Source organism: Microtus ochrogaster, unplaced genomic scaffold, assembly GCF_000317375.1.
Source record: "Microtus ochrogaster isolate Prairie Vole_2 unplaced genomic scaffold, MicOch1.0 UNK13, whole genome shotgun sequence".
Classification (NCBI taxonomy): domain Eukaryota; kingdom Metazoa; phylum Chordata; class Mammalia; order Rodentia; family Cricetidae; genus Microtus; species Microtus ochrogaster.
Genome location: NW_004949111.1, coordinates 825060 through 833054, shown reverse-complemented (window position 1 = coordinate 833054; position 7995 = coordinate 825060).

Sequence of the window (7995 nt, the reverse complement as noted above, 5' to 3'; positions counted from 1 at the left end):
GCTGGACTGGGTCTGAAAAAGCATGGGATAAAACTGGACTAGCTGAACATAGCGGACAATGAGGACTGCTGAGAAGTCAAGAACAATGGCACTGGGTTTTGATCCTACTGCACGTACTGGCTTTGTGGGAGCCTAGGCTGTTTGGATGTTCATCTTACTAGACCTGGAAGGAGGTGGGAAGTCCTTGGACTCCCCACAGGGCAGGGAACCCTGACTGTTCTTCGGGCTGATGAGGGAGGGGGAGTTGATTGGGGGAGGGGGAGGGAAATGGGAGGCGGTGGCGTGGAGACAGAAATCTTTAATAAATAAATAAATAAATAATAAACAAACAAAAAAAAACCCAGGAGACCAAATTCCTACCTCAGACATGAAAAAAAAAAGTTTCTAAGGTTTTTCTTTACACGTTTGACTTGAAAAATCTTACCCCAAGATAGTGCTTTGTATATTTAATTTTTAGTGCATAAAGTTGTTGGGGGAGGCTGTGGAACTTTTTTATGTACACTCTAACTGGCAGATATAGCAATGGTAGGATTTTGATGGTTTCTGCCTACCTCTTAGTTTCCGGTTACTCAGCTATCTGATCCTCTACATGAACTGCTGTGTACTTTACCCAAGAATTGTGGATTGAGCCTTTCTGAAACCATAAGCCAAAATAAAGCATCCTGTAAGATTAAAGTGTTCCATAAGATTGTTCTGTCTGTTATTCTTTCACAGTGTCCTAAAATTAATTAATTCAACTCAAAATGTTACATTCATTCTGGGTACCTTTGTAGATGAAATGCACTAAATTCAAACCCATCATATCAAACTGTGAAGGGCTTAATTATAATTAAACTTCAATTCCTACCTTAGAATGTCACATATTGCTAAAGTAAAACTTTACTACATAAAAGAGAATACCAAAGTTTTCTTCTTAGGATAATTGGGAAGATACTATCATAGTTGAGGACAAGAAAATATGAAATTCATTTTGGTAGTGGAAGTGCATCATACCTAAAAGAATAGATTAAAGTTCTTTGATAAGGAAACCGTAATGATTTATATAGAAAATTTAATGATTTGTCTATAAAAATCTTTGGAAATGGGTGGGTGGTGATTAATGTATGCTTTCAGTCACAACACTTGGGAGGCAGAGGCAGATGGATCTCAGTGAGGTCAAGGTCAGCTTGGTCTATAAGAGTTAGTTCCAGAACAGGCTCGAAAGCTTCAGTGAAACTCTTTCTCAAAAAAAAAGTAATTTTTGGAATGTATTTCAATTATCCTATGTTATACCCTTACCACAGTTTTTGTCATTGGATATTAAAAGAGAATTATGTTGCAGAGCATTTTAAATTATGAAGTATAAAGAAAATCATAAAATGGTATGAAATATTTCAAAATATTGCACATTTTCCCCAACATGTATGAATAGAAATAACAGAGTAGTATATGTCATAATGTATTGTAGGAGCTGCAGGCCTCTTCCCAGAGCCCGGCTCCTAGCCTCCTGGTTAGCTTATGCCCCAAAATAACAACACACAAACTGTATTCATTTAAATACTGCTTGGCCCGTAATATCTAGCCTCTTCTTGGCTAACTCTCATACCTGGACTAGCCCATTTCTAATAATGTGTGTAGCACCCCAAGGTGCACTTACCGGGAAGATTCTAGCCTATGTCCATCCTGGGTTGGAGCTTCATCACGTCTGCCTCAGAGAGCAGAGCTGCATCGCGTCTGAGCTCACTTCCTCTTCCTCCCAGCATTCTGTTCTGTTTACTCCACCCACCTAAAGGCTGGGCCAAGGCAGTTTCTTTATTAGCCAGTGACCTTCCTCCATCAATAATGGATACTAACCTGTGATGTAATAGAAGGTACAGCAAATTAAGTTCAATGACTTATACTTCTTAAACCAAAATTCAGATGTAATTTTGTAGCTCTTCAAAACATAGATGAAAAGGCTGTCATTACTCAATTTGAGCATGTTCATACCTTTACAAACTGCTTGGGATGAACATTAAAGTTTAATGAAGAAGAAATGTTCAACTGGATTGTCATTTAAGATCTTTACACATTGAGAAAATCTTGTAATATTTAACTTTTTAAATTTATGTTATATGAATTTGTGAGTGTAGCTCCAGAATCTTGTTTAATATCTATGATAACTGTATACTGTAGATCAAACAAACATGTTGAAGAGGACAGCAGAAGCTGGGTAGCAGAATCAAATGTTTCAAATAAAGGTATTAAAATGCCAGAGGTAAATATACAAGTTTACAGGAATAGACACAAAATTCAATGCTTTGAATTTGTCTGATGATGAGACCTATGTATTTGGGTGACTGGTAATGACATATTTGAATGTTAAATAAAATAATTCCACTAATAATTCTTGGTGCACTTGTAGAAACAGAATAACTATAAGTAAAGTTAAAAAATGATTCATGCCATGAAATAGTCAGAATAACAAAATTATGTACAAAAGTCAAACTAGATTATAGTGCAACATGAGAAAGATGATGCTGTGTCTTCTAAAGGAAAGAAGCTAGTATGTTATTTGTCTGAGTAATTCCCATAGTATATGCCTACAGGAAAGCTTTTTATTAATGTAACTATGTGCATTATTCAATATCCTCTTAGATGGATTAAAGAAAAGGAAGAGAAAAGGAAAAAAGGGAAGAAACTAAAAGAACTGAATTCATATATCAATTCTGAAGGAAGATTTCCTATCTGATGGAATAATGTCTGTCTTTTACATTTCCCTTTCTTCAAATGGTATATAACAGCTGTCCACAATATAAAGGATAATAATAATTACTTAAATAAAGTAACTTAAATGTTAATTTAAAGAATATAGTTGAAAAAATGGGAGTAAGGAGAAATGGGAGAGAGCTAAGACAAATTAAAGGAGTTGTGGCTATGACCAATATACATTTTATACATATAAGAAATTATCAAAAATAATAGGAAAAATGGTGACACTGAGATTATTTGAAGAAATATCTGATTAACGTGGTTATTGTGGAAATCTATCTCTAGTCATGACATGTGTGAGGAGGCCACTTGTTGGTCCCCAGCTGCTTAGCCCTGAAATAATCACACAGAAGCTGTATTATTTAAGTCATTGCTTGACCCATTAGCTCTAGCTTCTTATTTGTTAACTCTTACATCTTAGTTTAACTCATCTCCATTAATCTGTTTATCACCACAAGGTTGTGGCCTACCAGCAAAGTTTCAGCACGTCTATCTCCATCAAGGACTCCATGGCTTTTCTCTGACTCTGCCTCCATTCTCCCAGGATTAAGTTTATAGTTTTCCACACCTACCTCTTTTCACTGTAAAGGCCCAAGACAGATTATTAAACAATGATATTCACAGAACACAGAGGAGAATACCACATTAATGACATGGCCATCACTTTCTTGAATTCCCTAAATTGTCACTATACTTAGCAGAAGAGTACAAGTTTGAACCCAGTATCATTCAATTGCAGAAAAAGGATTGATGAGTCTTGAACACCCCCCAATGAGCTATAACCAGTTAGTGATAGCTGAGTCTTAGGTAAGAGATACTTTTCCCTGAGGAATTATAGACAGTAAACTGTTGATTGCAGAATGTCTCATGAGAAACTGCCCCTCCACATGGATTTCTAGACAGTTAGCTGCTGCTAGGGAGGAAGGAGGTGCATCTAAAGGCAATATTATATTCCCAAGAATTTATGAGCAGTTAATTTGCTACTAACTGGGAGGTGCTCATGAGGCACCGAACTGTTCCAGAGACACATAGACAATTAAAAGTTGCTCAGAGAGAAATACAGAGGATTTTTCTTCAGTACATGCACATGTGATTTACCCATATTCTTGTTACTGCCCTTCACCCATACCCCTTTAAGTATCTCTAATTAACTCTTTGGCTCACCAAACTTGTAGAACAAAATAATAGAATAAATTAATAGGTCTGGTATTATTTGTATATCTTGGGTAAGTAGATGTTAATTTGGTTTTCTGGGGATAGTTCACAGAACAATGGCCTTTCCAAATTGACAAATGTAATTTATCAAATCATATAAACATTATTGAATTAGCACACATTTACGTCTACGATATCTATATGTACTTTCTAAATAAAAACCATAAAGTGATCAAATTGTTCTTTACAATCCCCAAAAAGAAATCTAAATCTTCCTCAAAATGATGCAGCATTATTGTCATTGTTCTTGATATCCTATATGAAAATTCTGTAAGTAAAGTTAATAATTGTTTTATTATACAGTCAGTGCACTTATATTCTTTAGTAAAAAGATAATAGATGTCAATACAAACATACAGCTAAGAAGTAGCTTATTATGGAGCCAAATATGAGTGACCATGACCTGGTAGCACATATTTCAATATGGAAGCAGCTCCGTAGGTGACAATACAAACACACAGCCAAAAATTAGCTTATTATGGAGACAAATATGAGTGACCATGACCTGTTTTATGTTACTCTGAGTTCATGTTCCAATGTGGAAACAGTTCTATAAAGATTTAAACAGCAACAGAACAAAAGAAGCCATAAATTAAGATGCTTTTACAATACATTGGTAGAAGAATCAAGTAGGTGTTAGAGCAAATCAGGAATACCCTGGCTCCAGGCCTTAGATACTATGCAATGACACTCTTAATCCTTTGACTAAAGAAAAACCATGGTTTGCTAATACATTTAAAAATTTTGTTTTTCTAAAACCTGCAAGAATGATAGGGCTGGTTTTACCTATTAGTGGTATTTGTTAGGTCCAACACAGAACAAGGTAAGGAATTAGGCTTAAGATACATCAAGATAAATTGGAATTAGTCTCTGGACCTGCAATATTTCATTGTGCAGACATCACTGAAGTTCTAGTTAATCAGCCTTTCCAGACACAGTATTCTTTCAAGATTTCTTCTTCACAAAGATGAAAGAAGCAATGATAGACAGGTAGATTTATAAAGATATGTATTCTCAAATGCATCAATAAATGTATACTATGTTAAATTCAGTCATTTCTATAACAGATATTATAGTATAAACACAGTTTCTTTTTATACTTATTGTTTATTCCCTTTAACCTCAGAGTGTACATTAATTGACTATGGTTGTTTGCCTTGTATTTAAGCCAAAACAGCATGCCTGAAAAGAGGTGGATCATTAGCAGTCCAATGATGATAGGTTTGCTTAGTTTTCCACTGAATTTATTGGCTTGATAAAAAACAGTAAGGGCTTCTCTGACAGTGTTCTTCTTTATATCCACAGTGGTACTGTACTTAAATTTCTCCTTATTTGTCAGGATTAATTACTCCAGTAAGTAAAATAACTTCTATTTTTAAGAACACAAATATCTTTCAGTATTTATTCTAAAGCATGAGGGGTTTAAATAGCCTATATAGCAGCATTAATGTCTAATTGAATGAAAACATTTTCATGTCTCCTGTTAGAATAGTTTCTGCTTTTATTGGTAAGACTTATAGACTTTCAGAGCATTAACACAGACAGAAAACAGCTATTACTATTGAATCACTACAGAAAGCAGGGTCATTAGTCACATTTCTAGATATTGATTACTATTTCATTAATCATAATTATAATAGAAACAATTTCTCATTAGGAGCTGATATATGGAATCTACAGCATCTTCGGGAACTTTGCCCCCACCCTTAAAATTACTCCCGCTCATCAGGCATTACTACAAACACTTTAAAGAGGCCATTCACAATCCCATCAGTCTTCCTGTTTCTGAACGATGAGAAACATAGTAAGATCATTAAATTCCACTGTTACACTTCATGGGCTATATAAGTGAGTTTCTTAATTAGAAGCAATTCTGTGTTAAATAACATTATGATTTATGAAGAATTATGTAATATACGGATAGTAGTTAAATAGCAGAACCATCGCAAAACAGAAAACTAAATCCATGTCCACAAGCCTTATTGAAGCAACATTATAATAGTGCCTCTACCATGATGAAAGTAGGACAGTATGATCACATGATGAGTCTGATAAAAATCATATCAAATATTCAGTGGTGATCTCTTTTGTGACTATATTTGATATTCTGTAGTCATCATCATACATTGTTTTGGTTAGTTGAAGTCTATAACACAGAGACTATTAAACTCCTTAATTGTTGCTTGGCATCATTTGTCAATGTGCCAATTGCTAAACATCATGAGTAGGTGTGTGAAAAATTTGAGCAGTACATTAAAATATGGTATTGTATTTAACAAATCATTAAAATCCTCCTCTGCTTACGAATTCCTTTGGTCACAATTCATGTGGAGCACAAAATATCTTCATATTTTTTTTTTTGGTTTTTTCGAGACAGGGTTTCTCTGTGGCTTTGGAGCCTGTCCTGGAACTAGCTCTGTAGACCAGGCTGGTCTCGAACTCACAGAGATCCACCTGCCTCTGCCTCCCGAGTGCTGGGGTTAAAGGCGTGCGCCACCATCGCCCGGCAATATCTTCATATTTTTATCAATTTAGATATTCTCCTTATCATTAATTTCCAAGTTATATATCTCCCAAACCCCTGATAATTGAACGATCACATTGGTTATGCTTACTTTTATTCCCCTTACTTCACAAAACAAATGGAACAGTTAACTACAGTAATCAAAGCTCATTTCACTGAAAGATCTTCCTTGCAGTACATCATTTTATTTTTTTAAGGATTTATTTATTATGTACATAACATTCTGCCTCCATGTATACGCGTATGCCAGAAGAGGGCGCCAGATCTCACTATAGATGGTTGTGAGCCACCATGTGGTTGCTGGGAGTTGAACTCAGGTCCTCTGGAAGAGCAGCCAGTGCTCTTAAACCACTGAGCCATCTCTTATGACTATCCCAGAAGTCATAAAATGATGCTTAAAGCTGCTTGAGTCTACTTCTATGAATAGCCAGATATTACGCAGAGATACTCTCACAATACATGTCAGAATTTTTATTACCTCTGTCAAATGGTTTTAGAGACTTTCCATAAGACACTAGGCGCAAGATGAAAGAGAAAAGATAATGTTTTTGGGTTGGAACTCATGATAATTCATGCCCTATTTCATGTAACTTACATCTTCTTCAAGGGTTTCTTGAACCAGATTTTACACACACTTACATATATGTGATATGCATATTCCAAATTGATGTTTACTATTGTTTATGAAGTAATGTACAGATTAATGGGTAAGCTAGTATGTTTTACACTAGTACAGAAGAGTAACTCACATTGAACAATACACAATAAAATATTTATCATACTTGTAGAGACTGAAGAATGCTACAATATGGAGGATACCATCCTATCATAGTACTTATTGCTGCCTGATTCAGAAAGAGGAATAATATACAGCAAGAAGGAAACTAATCATCATTTAGGATAAGAAACATTTATGTGGTGCTGATCACACTATTGAAGATAGAGAAAGCATCACCCCTTGTTACTGTTAGAAATGTTAACAAGAATTTAGAAGGGGGCAAATAATAAAACCATAACTGGGAAGATCAGGCAACAGCCAATGTATGACATGCATGTGGTTGATGCTATGTGGCCACGTGATGGTTTACATAGTCAAGAAGTCTGTCTGTTTTAAAACTAAATTGGTAAGTTAATATATTTTGTTTTAAAATCAAAACTATAGCTTGATACACTATAGCTATTCAACTCTGTTTTAGATTTCTGTGATCAGACTATTCAGCATATTGCTTTATTTTGTCCATGAGAGTGCCCAAACCTCCTTGACATTTGGAGACTGGGTACTACATCTTGGAATCTGAAAACTAAAAAACTAACTATCATTCACATTAATTTTATTGGTTGTGGGCAGCCTAGAACTGGCTATGAGGCCTATGATGATCTTGAACTTTGCATTACTCTGCCTCCAAATCTAAAGTGCTAAGATTATAAGCATTTAACACCATGCCAAGTTTCTTATTTCTGCTACCTATACACTGAGACTTTCTACCTACTCCGAAAAATAACCTTGGGAGTTTCTGGAATACTGG